Below are 16,628 nucleotides of genomic sequence, written 5' to 3' on the forward strand. Positions count from 1 at the left end.
GCTCCGGGGAGGAAGCAGGATTTGTGAAGAGTGAGGAAATCAGAGATCTGAGGGTTAGGTCCAGGCTGGCTCATAACTCAGGGAGCAGGTGGATATAGGGAGACAGTTGGCAGTGGACGGAATAAGAAGGCTAAGGGAAGGAGACAGTTGAACTAACTTCACCTTTGCAACATGAGATGCTTCTTTTGAATAAAGATGGGGGTGACTTGGATGCCAGGCTTATGAGAAACAGACAGCATGATGCAGGTAGGGAGAAGCCCTGGGTCCTACCTGGCAGAGGGGACTGAGCTTTGGTGAATGGAAATCTCCTTCCAGTTTGAAAATGAGAAAAGTAGAACCTCCGACAGATTCCTCTTTCTCTCCCCACAGGTGTTCTATTTCAAGATGTCCTGGACTGACAACGTCATCTATCGGGCTCCAGGACCCCGGCCTGTCTCTAAATATGTCTCCAACTCTGTGGAATCACCCTCCCTCTTGGACTCCCTCCCCCAGGAGCTCTCCAATCTGACCTACCTTCTATACTGACCTCTGACCCCAGGAGATGGGGGGACTTTTTGTCCTCCACCAGATACAAGACCTCCACCTACCACCTGAGGGGTCCTGCTCAGGACACCTATGCCCTAGCAGGCTACCTGTCCTTGTGGCCAGGGACCACCAGGGCAGGCCCAAGACCCATGGTGGGGATCTGTTTCAGGCAATATTGCTGGGTCCAGAATTGAGAGCAGGGGTCCCCGGGGATGTCCAGGATCTGGAGAATGGCACATACCTATTGTCCTTCCCTCTGCTCTGGCCTGGGAGAGCCCAGGTTGCAAGTGCGGCTGATCCACTCCAGTGAGGCTGTTGGGATTCTGTGCAGAATCTGGGAAGAGAAGAGGGCCACGGTTGATTTTAGGGGGTATTTCCAGGGCAGTTCTGGTGCTAAAGAGACTGTGATTTGCAATGTTGACCCTCACTCAACTGGAGCCAAAGGGCATACCTGCCAGTACAGGGATGTGGTTTCTGGTGAGCTCTGGTTCTGTGCTCAACCTCCTACTCTGCCCTGCAACTCTTTGGTTGCTCTCTCAAGCGGGAGTTAACTGAAGGTGACCACACCACGTGATGAGGCCCTGCTGGCAGGGTAAGAAACCCAGAATGTGGGATATGGATTCCAACCCTAAGCCTCATCTTTCCTTCCAAAGCTCACTCCTGTGATCCAGTGGCCCTCCACCACTTCCACCACTTGCACCATTCAGCAATTATTTCTACTCAATTTCAACATGAGCTCCTTGGGCAATTACCAAGTGACAGACATTGCTAGACAGACATATAGTACATGGTCAGGCTATATCTTCTGAGAGGATTTTGATTGATCTTAGATATAAAGTGAGGACTTCTCTAGGAAAGATAAGAGGCAAAGTATTCAAGACAAAGCAAACATCTCAGGGCAAAAGTAGTTGAAGTGCTTCATTTATTTATCTGGGCTCCTGCTTTCACTTTTGATTTTTTTACCTGACAGTTCATTACTGCTTTGTTAGATCTTCAGATAGTTAGTAGATTTTTAAATTACTTTCAGCAAAATGTGTTGTGAATACTTAGGTCTGCCACTCTATTTCATGAGTTTGGGTGGCATCTTTAACATTAGATTCTTCACCTTCTTATAGTTTCTTTCCTTTTTTGTAGTTTCATGATTCAGAACACTTAACACCATCTATTTCAGTCTTCCTTTTATGGAGTAAAAATGATCAGGGATATGAATTTCCCTCTGAGTATGACTTTAATTGTATTCTCCAAATTTTTACATATGGAGGCTTCATTTTTATTTTGCTTTACATATTTTATAATTTCTACAGTTGCCACCTCTTAAATTCATGAATTATTTACAAATTACTTTTAAAGTTTTTGTGTAATTTGTAAATGATTCACTTTTAAAGTTTTTGCATAGCACACACCTGTAATCCCAGCGACTCTAGCTTTTTTTTTTTTTGGATGGATGCCACATTTCACTGAAAGTAATTTACATTCTGTATTTTTCCAGAAAGAAATTCTGAATCTATTTAATTTAACTTGTTAAGTTTTAAATTCTCAACTTTTATATCTTTACTAATGTTTTGTGTCTGCTTAATAGTTTCAGACATAAATGTATTATATTGTTTTTATAGATTTATAAGTTATGATTTTCTCCCCCTCTCTCTTTTTTGTGGTGGTCTTTGTGCATGGTAGGCAAGTGCTCTACCACTGAGCTATACCCCAGCCCAATGATATCTCTTTGTAACCCAGGAGTTTTCACTTCACATGTTTCCAGGTGATGCTGTTCTGGACACTCATCTCTGGGTTTGTTTTATGCTATTGGCAAATTATTCATTTTACTTTCATGCTCTTTCCCTTAAATCCTAATTTTTGTGATATGAATACTTCTATGACAGGTTTAATTTCTTTGATATTTTTATGGTATACCTATCTTCATCTCTATGTTTCAAACTTTCAGAGTGAAATGATTTTAGTCATGTCTCTCAATGTGATTTTCAGCATTTGCTTAGGCATAAATAGATCATGGAAGAGTCTAGATCCATGAACAAAACTAACTTTACCGCAACACAATAGGCTTTCAATTCAACAGAGAACTATTAACTGGTTAATAATTAGAAAGCAATATGATTATATGTGAACCTCACACTATATGGAAATATAAATGGAAAAAAAAGACCTAATTGTGAAAAGCAGAAAACACCTGCTTTGATTTGGGATGAGGAAAATACTATCATAGAGTCACAAAGAAAAATATATGTAAATTGGGCTACATATAAATCAAAACTTCTCCCTTACAAAACATATCATAATTTAAGTCAAGCTAAAATCTGGAAGGTGATATCTATAACACATTGAACTGACCTAATAATATTAGTACTAGGAGTAAGTAAAGGAATATTACAAAACAATAAGAAATAGTATATAGCCCAATACAGCAATGAGGAAAATATGTAAGATATCAAAGAAGAGGGGCTGGGGATGTGGCTCAAGCGGTAAGTGCGCTCACCTGGCATGCGTGCGGCCCAGGTTCCATCCTCAGCACCACATACAAACAAAGATGTTGTGTCCACCGAAAACTAAAAAATAAAATATTTTAAAAAAAAGATATCAAAGAAGAAAAATCTAAATAGTGAATAAAAAATATATACTCACTCTCATGAATAATAAGGGAAATTTAAGATGAAACCAAGATATAATATGTCTTGGGGGGTACATTTTAATTTTTAAATTTTGAGTCAGGGTCTCACTAAGTTGCTCAGGGTCTTACTAAATTGCTGAGGCTGGCTTTGAACTAGCAATCTTCCTGCCCAGTCTCCCAAATTGCTGGGATTATAGGCATGCTGGCTCCTGAACATAATATCTCTAATCTTTGTGTGGACAAATCCTTTTAATCTAAAAAAACAAAGAGTGATGAGGATGGGTAGTGGTAGAAAATCTCATATCCATTAGTAGGGGTGTTAATACCATTAGTTACACCATTACTAAATCTTGAAAACATAATGAATAATGATAGATATATTATATCTAAAGTTTTAAAACTTTCAAACAATTCCAATTAGTATTTTGGATTCATAAACATGTATCAACTGTATCAAATATGGATGAGAATATAAATACTGAATTCATGAAAGTGACTTGATCTTTTTGAGGAACAGTATGAAAGAGGGAAGGAGCATGGTGGTGTGCCTGAGGAACCTGTAATGATCAATCTATTAATTTTCAACTACTCATTGTGAATAACTATAGACTATAGAAGTTGCAAAAAGAATAAATTGAATCATCTGACCCTCTGACCCAATTTTCCCCAAGGGCAACATTTAATATATGAGGTACAAAATCAAAACAGAAAATCAGCATTGGTACAATTCTGTTAACCAGACCAAAAAATCAGTTTCTGTTGGCTGGTGCCTATAGTTTGCGTGTGTGTGTGTGTGTGTGTGTGTGTGTGTGTGTGTGTGTGTTTCTCCACAAATTCACCATACGTAAAGATTGGTGTAACCACCATTATAATCTAGATAAAGAAATGTTCTGCCACCAAAAGGAAACCCCTCTGCTTTCCCTTCTAGGCTCTCCCACTTCCCAGTGTTTGTTCTTATCACCTGCTAACTTTCTTCTGTTCTCTGTCTCTACAGTTTTGTCATTTCTAGATGGTTCTATAAATGGAATCAGACAGTAATGCAGTCATTTGAGTTTTTTTTTTCACAAAGCACAATGTTCTGTAGATCCATCCATGCTGTTGCATCTATTGATAATTCACTCCTTTTTCTTGCCACTGATATTCCAGTGTGTACATTTGTTTAGCCTCCAATGAGCATTGAAGGACATTTGGGGTGTTTCCAGATTTTAACTATCATGAATATGGATATTCATATACAGGTTCTTTTGTAAAATTTTAAAAAGCTTTTTTTTTCATATCTGTGGAACAAAATGCCTCAGTGCAGTTTCTTGGTTGTGTAATTGGTAGATGTTTAGTTTTACAAGAAACTGCCAAACTATTTGCCAGAGTGGCTATACCATTTTATATTCCCCCACCCCACCCCCGCACCATGTACAAGAGACCCAGTCTCTGTGTCCTCTCCTGCATTTAGCATGACTATTTTAACATTTTAGCTATTGATCCATTTCTTTTTAAAGAAAAATTGGATTCATGTCTGGCAAAATGTTAATATCTAATAGATCTGGATGCTGAATACACAATAAAAAAAATTAATGATGCATAGAAGAGGGGAAATGAGCCTGGCAGAGTTATAGCTACAGACGGAGGTAATAATGGACTGCATGTGGTGGTGCACACCTGTAACATCATTATCTTGGGAGGCTGAGGCAGGAGGATCCGAAGTTCAAAGCCATCCTCAGCAACTTAGCGAAGCACTGAACAACTCAGCAAGACTCTGTCTCAAAACGAAAAAAATAAAAAATAAAAAGGGCTGGAGATGTGGCTCAGTGGTTAAGCACCCCTGGGTTCAATTCTTGGTACCCAAAAGAAAACAACAACAACAAAAAAAATAATGGAAGACTGGAAAGGTTTTAACTTTTTGTTTAAACAATAAAAAAAATCAAATTTAGTGAAGTTTCATTTACATGCAATGAAATAACCATGTTTTTAATGTGCATGTCAATGTGTTTTGTGATTGCCAAAACAGTCAAGCTAGAGAACATTTTCCCCTGAAGTTCTCTTGCACCCCTTCACTGTCAATTTTTTTCCTCTTCTAACCTCCTGTCCCAGGCAACCAAACAGCCTTCTGACAGTAAATATAGGTTTTGTCTTTTGTAGAATTGCATAAAAACAGAATCACATAGTATACAGTCTCTTGTATCTGCCTTGTATCTGCCTTTGGGTCAGTGAAATGTTTCTGAGACTCATCTCTGCTGTTGTATATCAGTAGCTTTTCCTTTTTATTGCTGAAAGGCTTGTGTCTTATGGAGGTAGCACCATTTGTTCACCCATTCACCTGTCAATCAACATCTGAGTCATTTCCAGTTTGGGCCATTATAAAAAGACTGCTGTGAACATTGAGGTATGAGAGTTTTGTAGACAAATATTTTCATACTAGGTAAACAACTATGGATCCAGCTTTTAAATTCATAAACATTATTTTTTAAGAACAGTTTTAGATTCACAGAGAAACTGAGAAGATAACATGGAGTTCTGGTATTTCGTTTCCTGCATAGAATTTCTTCTGATTCACATCTTACACGAATGTGGTACATCTGTTTCAATTCATGAACCTGTGGTGAGGCATTATTAACATTACAGTCCATTGTTTATTTAGATTTGCCTAGATTTTTAACTAATGTCTTTTATTTCTTATCGGGAGATCCCATTTAAGTTCCCACATTACATTCAGGCTTATCTTGGTTTGTAACAGTCTTTCTGACTTTGTCTTTGATGACCTTGAGTTTTGGAGAAGTACTGATCAATTATCTTATGGGATTCCCCTCTATGGAAATATATCTGATGTCTTTTGCTTATACTCAGACTGGGATTGTGTATTTGGGGGAGGAAGATTGTGGAAGTAGATTACATTTCCATCACATCACATCAGAGGTACACACTATAAATGTGATTTGTGCCCATTGATGTTAACTTTGTTTGCCTGGCCAAGGGGATTTTTGTTAGGTTTCTGGGCTGTAAAGCTACCCACCCCACCCCACCTCCTTCTTTTTTACTGTAACTTTGGAAATCAGTAGGCATAACCCAATTCAAAAAGGTATGTCTCCAGTGTCTGAGTGTTCATGTAACAACAACAAAAAATTCCTCTGCTCCATGTCCTTCCAGAACTTAGTGCCAGGAAGTGATTTTCCTCTCTGGTATTCTGTGTATTCCATTTATAGGAATAGAGAACTCTGTGATCTGACTTTGTTGTCTTTCCTCACCTCGACTATTAGTAAGCCAGAGTCCAATGAGTAGATGAAATGCAGAAAGTCCCTCCCCTGGACTCCCGAAAAGATTTTTCTCTTCCTTCCATCATTTTTTCTCTTTATTGTAATTGCCCCAAGTTATAAATGTGCTAATTATATTGGAATGTTCTAATTCCTCTTTGGAATTAGAGTGGAAACGACAAGTCAATCATCATATCCCTTTAGCAACTCCAGATTTCACCAGGTGGCCCTTCCACAAAGCTCTCTCTCCCTCTTTCTCCAGCAAGGTGACTGACAAGCTGCTACCTCAGGGTGTTGCTCCAGTTCTGATCAGACCAGCAACCACAGAAAACATCAGTCGAGGTGAGTGGGGCTGAGTCATGCTGGGAGTGGAGGGTGATGATGGACCTATATGGGTTTTGTTCCTTGACTGAGAGGCTAGCCTCTCCCTTCCAGGGTGGTAGAGTACAGGGGTTAGCAGCACAGACTGTGGCACCAGTCTTCTTGGATTCACATGCTATCCCTGCCAGTCACTGATTTTCTGATTTCAAACCACTTCATTGAGGTGTGGATTGACATACTAAATGCTGTGTACAACTCAATGTGTTTAGCCATAAACACACCCCATGAAACCATCACCACAATCTGTACCATGAACATACTCAACTTCTAGGAGTTATACTTTAAGATTGTGATGGGACTGATGAAGAGAAGATCAAGAGTAAATTAGACTTTAACATCTTACTTTATGACCGAGGACTTCAATTTTTGTTCTGCAGTTTTTAGGAATATACAGAACACTGAGGATATTTTTCCAAATATTGTTCTATATAGATTACTCTAATGGGGCAGGGAACTTCTCCTGAAAGACTGTTATTTTTTATTTATTATTTTTTAGAAGTAGTTTGAACACAATACTTTATTTTATTTATTTTTGTGTGATGCTAAGGAATGAACCCAGGGCTTCACATGTGCTAGGTGAGTGTTCTACCACTGAGCAACAACCCCAGCCCCCAAAATGTTATGTTTTGTAGAAGAAAATGAGTGCCATTTCATGCCCTGTATATCTAGAGATGTTCTGTAAGTAAAGGAAAATATATACTTCAATACCCTACTGTAATTATGATATATTTTCTAAATTTTATTTATTTATTTATTTAGTACGGGGATTGAACTCAGGGGCACTTAACCACTGAGCCACTTCGCCAGCCCTATTCTGTATTTTATTTAGAGACAGGGTCTCACTGAGTTACATAGCGCCTTGCTGTTGCTGAGTCTGGCTTTGAACTTGTGGTCTTCCTCTCTCGGGATCTTCCTCCTGAGCCGCTGGGATTAAAGGTGTGTGCCACCAAGCCAGGCATATTTTAATTAAATATTCTATACATGTTTTAAAAATATATTCATTACCTCCAAAAATTTCCTCCTGCCACTTGTGTTTATTATTACTGTCATAGTGTATGTAACACTTGGCATAAGATTTTTCCCTCCCAGCAAATTTTCACTCTGCAATACAGTATTGTTCACTACAGACTCGGGGCTGTAGAGTAGATCTCTTGGACTTATTCATCCTGTAAACTGAAACTTAGTCTCTTTTCCCCATCATCTTCCTGCTTTCTCTTCACCTACACCCATGGCAACCATCATTCTGCAGTCTGTCTCTTGAGTCTCACTAGTTAGATCCCTTGTGTCATTGAAGCCAATGGTCTTTGACCTTCTTTGGCGTTATTTCACTTAGTATGATGTCTCTGGAGATTAACTACTTTTTTACAAATGGCAGGGTTTCCTTCCTTTTCTTTTTGCTTTCTCATTTACCTAGCTATACCAAGGAATAATTGACAAATGAAATGCATGTTTTTAAAGCATACAATGTGATGATGTGGTATAGGTACACATTATGAAACAACCACTCACATTTGAGTTAGTTGGCCCCTCCATTGTCTCACATAGTTTACTTGGTTGTTTTATTTTTAATATTTTTTAGTGTGATAAGGACAAATAATACTTAATCTCTTAGCAAATTTCAAGTAGATAATACAGATAATTAAGAATTACTGTCACCATGCTATACATTAGGCCCCCAGAATGTATTGATCTTATAAATGCAAGTTTGTATATTTTAGCCAAATCTTCCATTTTCCCCTCTCCCCAAGTCCCTGGCAACCTTCATTCTACTCTATTTTTAAAACTTATTTTTAGGTTCCACATAGGTGAGATCATATGGTATTTGTCTTTCTCTGGCTTCTTTCTTTTTTGTGTGTGTCTGGGAGATATGGGGAATTCAGCCAAGGGGCATTTTCACTGAGCTATTATTTTTTTCCAATTTCAAAAAGGGTCTTGCTAAATTACTCAAGGCCTTGCTAAATTGATGAGGCTGGCCTCAAACTTGCAAGCCACCTATCTCATCCTCCCAAGTTGCTGGGTTTACAGGTGTGCACCACCAGGCCCAATTGTCTGGCTTATCTCCCTTAGTATAATGCCTTTCAAGTTCATCCATGTTGTCCTAAACAGCAGGATGTCCTTTCTTAAGAATGGATACTATTACTCTGTGTGTATGTTCTGTTTTCTTTACCCATTGATCCATTACTAGACACTCAGTTATTTCCGTGTCTTAGATATTGTGAATAATGCTCCAATGAATTTGAAAATATGGATAATCTTTTTGAGATCCTGATTTCACTTCCTTTTAGTATATACCCAGGAGTGGTGTTGTTGCATCACATAGGAGTTCTGTTCATTATTTTTTGAACTGCCAATCATTATTCTTGATCAAAGACAAATTGCTTATCATTTCATGTCCCAGTGTCCCTACTCTCACCAGATATAAGAATGGTATGTCATAGGTTTTGTCAAAGAGTAAATGAAAAAATACACGTAAAGCCCACAGAAGAGTACCTGACATCTTCTAGATGTTAATGTTGGTTCTTTCTGTTTTTTATTATGTTCTGCTTTTCTCCTTCCTATAGCTATCCCCACAGACCAAGCGCTGCCCTGGCCTTCTGGCCCCAAAGCCCTCTGGCTTCTACCACCAAGATGTATGGCATTCCCTGTCCTGCTCTGGCCAGTCCTTCCCCACTGTTGACAGCAACCTGGGCTGCCTGGCTGGCCACATTGTGCACGTGATGGGGGACTACACATTTTGGCAGTGGTGGGAATATCTACGTGACACAGTGCCCTGTGAGTGACACATGGGAACTCATGAAGAAACAGGTGACCATAGAGGGATTTGAAGGAAACTGTGGTGCTTGGTGGAGAGGTGGGCAGGATGCTGGGTGCTCTTGAAAGGCGAGTGAATGAGGAGGGCAGAGTTATCACTGGACTGCCTTCCTGGTTTAGTTACCATGGAGCTCCAATGAGAGCATCAACCTTTCAAATAACAGTGTGTGGTGATTCCAAGAGTCCTCATTTAATTTCTAAGTAAAATCCCCAGTGAGTCTCTCAAAGATTATTGAAGTGAGAAAAACACAAAGTCCACAAATTTGCTGGGAGGGGTACTGGGGTTTGAACTCAGGGGCACTCAACCACTGAGCCACATTGCCAGTCCTATTTTGTATTTTATTTAGAGACAGGGTCTCACCGAGTTCCTTAGTACCTTGCTTTTGCTGAGGCTGGCTTTGAACTTGAGAACCTCTTTCCTTCCCCTCACAAACCATTGGGAATTATAGGCACGGGCCTCCCAGCCCGGCCACAAAGTTCAAAATTTTATGTCACTCACCACCCTATACCTCAATTTTTTTTTCTTACTGTTCTTAGATTTGTTGCTGGTCTTGAGCAGTCACTTGTCACTTAGTAGAGATAGTGGTTCCCTTAGCACCTAAGGAGGCAGTCACTTCTGCTGAATGTGGTAGCTTTCTTGTCCCCTCCAAAATTAGAGCAACCCAATCCCAAACTTTCCATTTTTCTAAATAGTCAAGATTAATAGAAAACAATATCACAGAACTTGTGAGTACATTCCTCCAATTTTCAAAAACAAAAGAAAATACTCAACATCTAAAGCAGTGATTTTGAGTGAAATTCTGTTCTGTTCCAAGCAACCAGTACCTACTTCAGATACATTATAAATCGCAGGGCCTGAGATTCTAACTGAGTGGCAGAGCACTTTCCTAGTATGTGCAGGGCCCAAGGTTGTATTCCTAGCATAGCTCTCTCTCTCTCTCTCCCTCTCTCACACACACACCCAAGGTTTGATTTACAGTCCTTCAGATGTCTGAGAAATAGGAAGGTTTAATAGAAAAGCTAGCCAGAATGCCTGTCGTACTGGGACCACTGTTCAGTAGCTGTAATCCTTATAAATTGATATCAAAATTGTCAGCAGACTAATTGTAGCAATTGTTTACCATGGTTTTGAGGGAAGTCCACCTAATATTATAGCCAATCTCAGAAAGGAAGCTCAGACACTTTCTTGGTATCCTGCAAAGTTTAGAAATTAGCCACATTGTCACTATAGCCACCAAGTCCAATTTGAGGTTCCCTTTTATTTTAAACAGTCAGTTAGTCTGGGTACAGTGGCACACACCTGTGATTCCAGGTACTAGGGAGGCTGAAGCAAGAGGATAACAAGTTCAAGGCCAGGCTGGGCAACCTAGTGAGATCCTGTCTCAAAATAATTTAAAATTGAGAAAGGGTAAGGGATATAGCTCAGTGGTAGAGTACATGCCCAGCTTTCAGGAGGCCCTGGTTCAGTCCCCAGCACGACAGAAAACACAACAAAACAGCTAGTTGAGGTCTAACTGACAAACCATGAGTGGCAGATATTTACATTTTGACATATATTTACACTCATGGAACAACCTTCATAAATGAGATAATTAGCATATGCATCATACAGAAAAGTGTCCTCAATGGATAAAACATTGGAAATCTGTCCTAGGGGTACACCTGTAATTCCAGAGATTAGGGGATTGAGGCAGGAGGATCACAAGGTCCTAAGCAAATAAGTGAGACCCTGTCTCCAAATATAACATAAAAAGGGCTGGAATTGGGCTGGGGTTGTGGCTCAGTGGCAGATAGCTTGCCTTGCACATGTGAGGCACTGAGTTTGATCCTCAGCACCACATAAAAAATAGATAAACAAAATAAAAATATTGTGTCCCTGTATAACTAAGATTTGTGTGGAGTTGCTAGATTCCCTTTATCCATATTGCATTCAAGGCCACAAAGCAAATTTTGAAAATGTTGATTGGGCACCTGAAATAGAAGCTCGCTAAGGATCAGATCTTAGACAAAAACAGAAGAGGTGGCAAGGAACGAATCCCCCAGGGAAGGTCAATGGTGAAGAGAGTGCAACAGGTGTGTTGGGGGCCCGAGGACAGGCTGTGGCCTCTGCCCTGCAGACATCCTGAGCTCTGGCCTTGACTGCCCTGGAGGGACCCAGGCTGGGAAGGACCGGGAGCCTCTCCCTGCTGCTGGATGACCCCCTGGCAGCCGTGACCTGTCAGAGTCCGGACCCCTGGGCTGCCCTGCTCCAGATCCCGTCCTGTCTGCCCCTGGGGACTTGGAGCCTTTGGGCAGCTTGGCAAGGCCAGCAAAGTCATGGGGTCTTGGAGGGCTTGGAGGACAAAATTACATTTGTTCAGTAGGTTAGAGAACATAGAGAAGACTTTGACCTTGAGAAGAAGGTCCTGTGCCAGACTGGTTATGTGTAAAAGATATTTTTTCGTATTATAACATTATTTTGCATGTGCCTTTTATTCCTCATTCTGCATATACAGTTGACAAAGCTAAGTACTTTTTTGAAATATCTAGCCCTAGATGTTCTAAAGTGCTTGATATATGTTAAAAGTAGAAGTGGTGAAATACAATGCATTTTATAAATATCTTTGTTAAAATTCTTAATAAATGTTTTGGGGGGCAATAGCCAAACCCTTGCTGAGTATTACTACATGTACAATTTTATTTACAGTGATGTGTGCATAGTGGTCACATTCTTTTGTGGAATATCTAATCCTTTTATATATTTAGAAGTGCTTAATATGTTTAAAAGTAAAAGTAGTAGATATAATTTGTTGTAGATAGCTTTATATATATATATATATATATATATTTGTAGATGGATACACTACCTTTATTTTATTTATTTATCTGTATGTGATGCTGAGGATCAAGCCAAGGGCCTCACACTTGCTAGACAAGCACTCTTCCACTGAGCTACAATCCCAGCTGGTAAATAGCTTTTAAAAACTGATAGGAAATACTGTGTTTGGAATTGTTAAACCACGTCTGAATGGTATCTTGTCAGTACTTATTCACTGGGTTGAGGGAGGTGGGAGAGAAGAACTTACAAAAGGTGTTTTGTTAGCTTGTGCTTGAAAATCCCAGCTTACCATTGCCCTATAACATGCATTTCATTTAACTTTGCTGTACTGAATACATTGTGTATGTACTGGACAATGGAGTCCTGATTTTATAATATCTAGTCTCTGGATATGCAGAGGTTGCCAATGTATCACAAAAGTACAGTTAGTAACACATTTTGTATACTTTTTGTTAAAATTCATAGAAAGGGAGTCTACTGAAAAGAACTTTAGGAAGTGAAATTTTAACATTACATCTGAGTGACACTTGTGCCTCTGTGACATAGGAGAGAAGAAATGAAAGAAAGAAAGATTCTAGGCCAGCATGATCTTATTTAGATGCTTTCAGATATAAATATTGCTACCTGTGTATCATTTATTCAATAACACTACTATGTACATTGTGGAAAAATTTAAGTCCTCATTTGAAACACCTGGTTTTTTTAGAAGTGCACAAAGTATGTTAAAAGTAGAGATAGTAAATAAAACATATTGTAGATTAAAAGAAAATTGGATTCTAGGGATAGAATTTGGGGAATTATTTTATTTACAAAGTGCAAGGAAAAGAAGAAGCCAATAATTAGAGGTGAGGATTAACCTGAAAGGTAGAAACAAGGGGACAGTGTATTGTTACAGAAGGAAAAATGGAGGAACGTTTCTGGAAGAGGTTGGCCAGCAGACGGAAGTCAAATGCCATAGAGATTTACAAGCAAGAAAGGGCTAGGGATGGAGCTCTGTGGTTCAGGGTTTCTCTTGCCTGTGTAAGGCCCTGGGTTTGATCCCAAAAAAAGAAAAGAGAAGAGTAAAGTAAACTGGAATGAGTTTGGATGGACAGTGTTGGTACTGTTAGGGAGAGCTTTTGTAGTTGAGGAACAGAATACTTGTGTCTGAAAAAGCAAGCAGGCCAGAGCTAGAAGTTTTATTTGTAAAATAATATGGCGCACAGTCATATGTTACGTTATGGAAACTTCTCTCTCAACCTCCCAACAGCCCTGAAACCCGTGGATCTGCATTCTGCAATGATTCGGAGGAGAGTACTTACCCCAAGATTGGCCACATGCATTAACCACTGGTGACATACAGTTCTCTGTGCAATGCACAAATAAATACACATTACATGAATGAGATCATATTTCACATGCTCTGTTTTCAGTTCCCTTTTTGGAAATTTTTATTGATTTAATTGTACATTATGTGGTTTTGTAAGGAATAACACAGAGATCCCTTATATCCTGTACTTAGTTTCTACCAATGTAACCATCTTGTCAAAATGGGGTACAGTATCAGAATTGGGATATTTACATTGATATAATCCAATATTCTTATTTAGATTTTCTCATTATTATTATCCTCAATTTTTTTTTTTGTGTGTGTGTGTGTGTGTGTTGTTTTATTTTTTATTTTTATTTTTGCAGAGCTGGGGATTGACCTCAGGCCTCGTGCATACTGGGCAAGAGCTTCACCACTGAGGCTATATCCCTAGGTCCTGTTGCGTTGATTTGTATGTATTTATTTTTATGCAGCGTTATCACATATACTGGTTTCTGGTTAATTCTTTAACATTTGTTTTGTAGCCTTACAAAGGAAAGATGACAAAGCCCAAGGTTCATCCACAATAGCAAGTCAGATAGGAGAGTCACCAAAAAACTGGGGTCTCAAAGGACTTCATCCTCAGACTGAGGTGGTCCAACAAGAAAACCCCAGGATCAAAGAGCACAAAGAAAAGGACCATTGCAAAATTTGGTAAGTGGAAGGGTAGGGGAAGCGTCTTCTAAGAACTGATAGCCATACACTGTCTTCACTCTGGTTTCTAGCCTGACTTGACACTATATGGGTGGCTCAAAAATTCTCTAGGGCTGGGGATATAGCTCAGTTGGTAGAGTGCTTGCCTTGTATGCACAAGGTCCTGAGTTCAGTCCCCAGTTACACACACACACACACACACACACACACACACACACACAAATTCTCTAGGTCCAGGTTGATGTAAGTGGGCCTAGCCTCATATACCTCCATGTCACCTGAAAACATCAACTGTGATTTCTGGAGAAACCAACATTTTTCTCAGATCACAGAAAATTTTCTGCAGAAAACATAATAAGGAAAAAAGAGCTGTAGTCATTCAGAAATCATGAAACACACCAGTAACAACATAGCAAGAGTTAGAAACAGCAGAAAAAAAGTCAGAAGAACCCAAATACAAAACCCCAGATATTGGATCAACTGAAAAATCATATGAAATTAGTATCAGTAAATGTACTGACTTAATCATGAAGATTTTTTTACCAATATAAATAAAAAAGAAAAATATTTTTAATAGAACTCTTAAAATGAAAATTAGAATACTTATAATTAAAAATGAAGTGCATATTTAAAGCCAGGCTAGACAGAGGCAGAGAAAGAATTAGTGAATTATCTCCTCCCAGTTCTACACTGTGGTTCATCCAGATATCTGCTATCACCTTGTGGTGACACCTCCCTATGTAAATACTTGATGCACACTACTTGTTTGACCCCATACCTCCCATTTCCTACAGTGACAACCTCCCAGTCACAGTGTCACCCCCCATCCCCCAAATTTGTGCCTTCTTGCTCCTAAGCCACCAGTTAGAATTCTCCACGAGAAACTCTCCTGGGTAAAGTTCTGGACCACAAAGAAGGCTTCAGTTCACAGGTCCCTTGCTTTCTGTCTCTTACCTGCTGGGTGCGCCTGCTCATCCCTGATGGCTCCCTCCTTTTCCCAATGGCCTATGAGGTGTGCTTGCCTCTTGTCTCCAGGATCTGGGAGTAACGCTGTTTTTGTTATAACACCTCTTTTATTTAGTTGCCTCCTGTGTCTCACCTGACTGACACATATAAATCTAACCTCTTCACCAGTCTGGGTTCTCTTGGAGAGTGGCTGTCTTGGCAGGAATAGATTGGATTCAGGTCAGACAAGAGCCTCATGGGCATCTGTCAGGATAAAGAAGTTTTCTGTGGGAGAGGCACCTGCTCACATGTTGGACACTTGGGCATTAGGCCATCAGCTAGGATGAAGTATCCATTGACAGGAACACCATAAAGACTCACTACTACCAAATGCCCCAGAGCTCCATCAGGGCCAGGTTAGAGTCTATAGCATCTGTCCAGGGAGGGACCTCAAGACCAACATGAAGGACTGAACTTAGCACCTCACTTAACCTTCATTACCATAAAGATGCTATCTACAGACAGTCACATTGGGGGTGACATAGGAATATGGGGGACACCAGTCCGTTCATAAGAAAAGATAAAGTGAAAACATTTCAGACAAACAGGAGCTGATAGAGGCTTTACCAGTGGGTCTTCATTACAGAAGAATTCTGAAGAAGGGACTTCTGTGGGAAGGGGAGTGGTTCTTCCAGGGAGAACTCAGGGTCAGGAATCTTAAATTTGGTGGTTGAAATTCATATTGCTACTTTTAAAGAACCATATAAAATAATCATAAAATTTCTAAGGCTAAGGAAAATAAATTAAATTCTACTAAGTTAAATAAGTTAAATTCATTCTGCAGTCTACTCTGAAACCCACCCCAAAGCCTTGTTCTCACACCCTCAATATTCAGTATTCTTTTCAGCATTTCATTTTTTAAGCCATTTGAGAGAAAGTTACATATATCATTCCTCTTCTCCCCTAAGTACTTCAGAGTGACTCTCCCAAAAACAAGCATATTTTCTTCAATAGCCAGAGTATAATGATCAAATTCAGGAAACTTAATATTGATAATCTCATATCTAGTCTATATTAAATTTAATAAGTTATCCCAATAATGTTCCCCATAGATATTATTTTTCCTGGATCAGGATCCAAACCTAGGCAGCATTTATTTTTATTTTTAATGTTATTTTTTTCTGTCTGTCATATGATAATAAGATGTTCTTTTTTTAATCATACTTTTAAGTTTAAAATTTTTTTATTTGTTTTTTTTAGTTATACATGACAGTAGAATGT

At 39.3% G+C, this 16,628-nt stretch overlaps 1 pseudogene; it reads left to right on the plus strand.

Annotated features, from left to right (window-relative positions):
* The first annotated feature begins 237 nt into the window (after positions 1-237).
* On the plus strand, positions 238-15,450 carry LOC143384881 (NXPE family member 3-like; annotated as a pseudogene).
* The last annotated feature ends 1,178 nt before the right edge of the window (positions 15,451-16,628 follow it).

The sequence above is a fragment of the Callospermophilus lateralis genome, chromosome 19 (assembly GCF_048772815.1).
Source record: "Callospermophilus lateralis isolate mCalLat2 chromosome 19, mCalLat2.hap1, whole genome shotgun sequence".
In the NCBI taxonomy this organism is placed as follows: Eukaryota; Metazoa; Chordata; class Mammalia; order Rodentia; family Sciuridae; genus Callospermophilus; species Callospermophilus lateralis.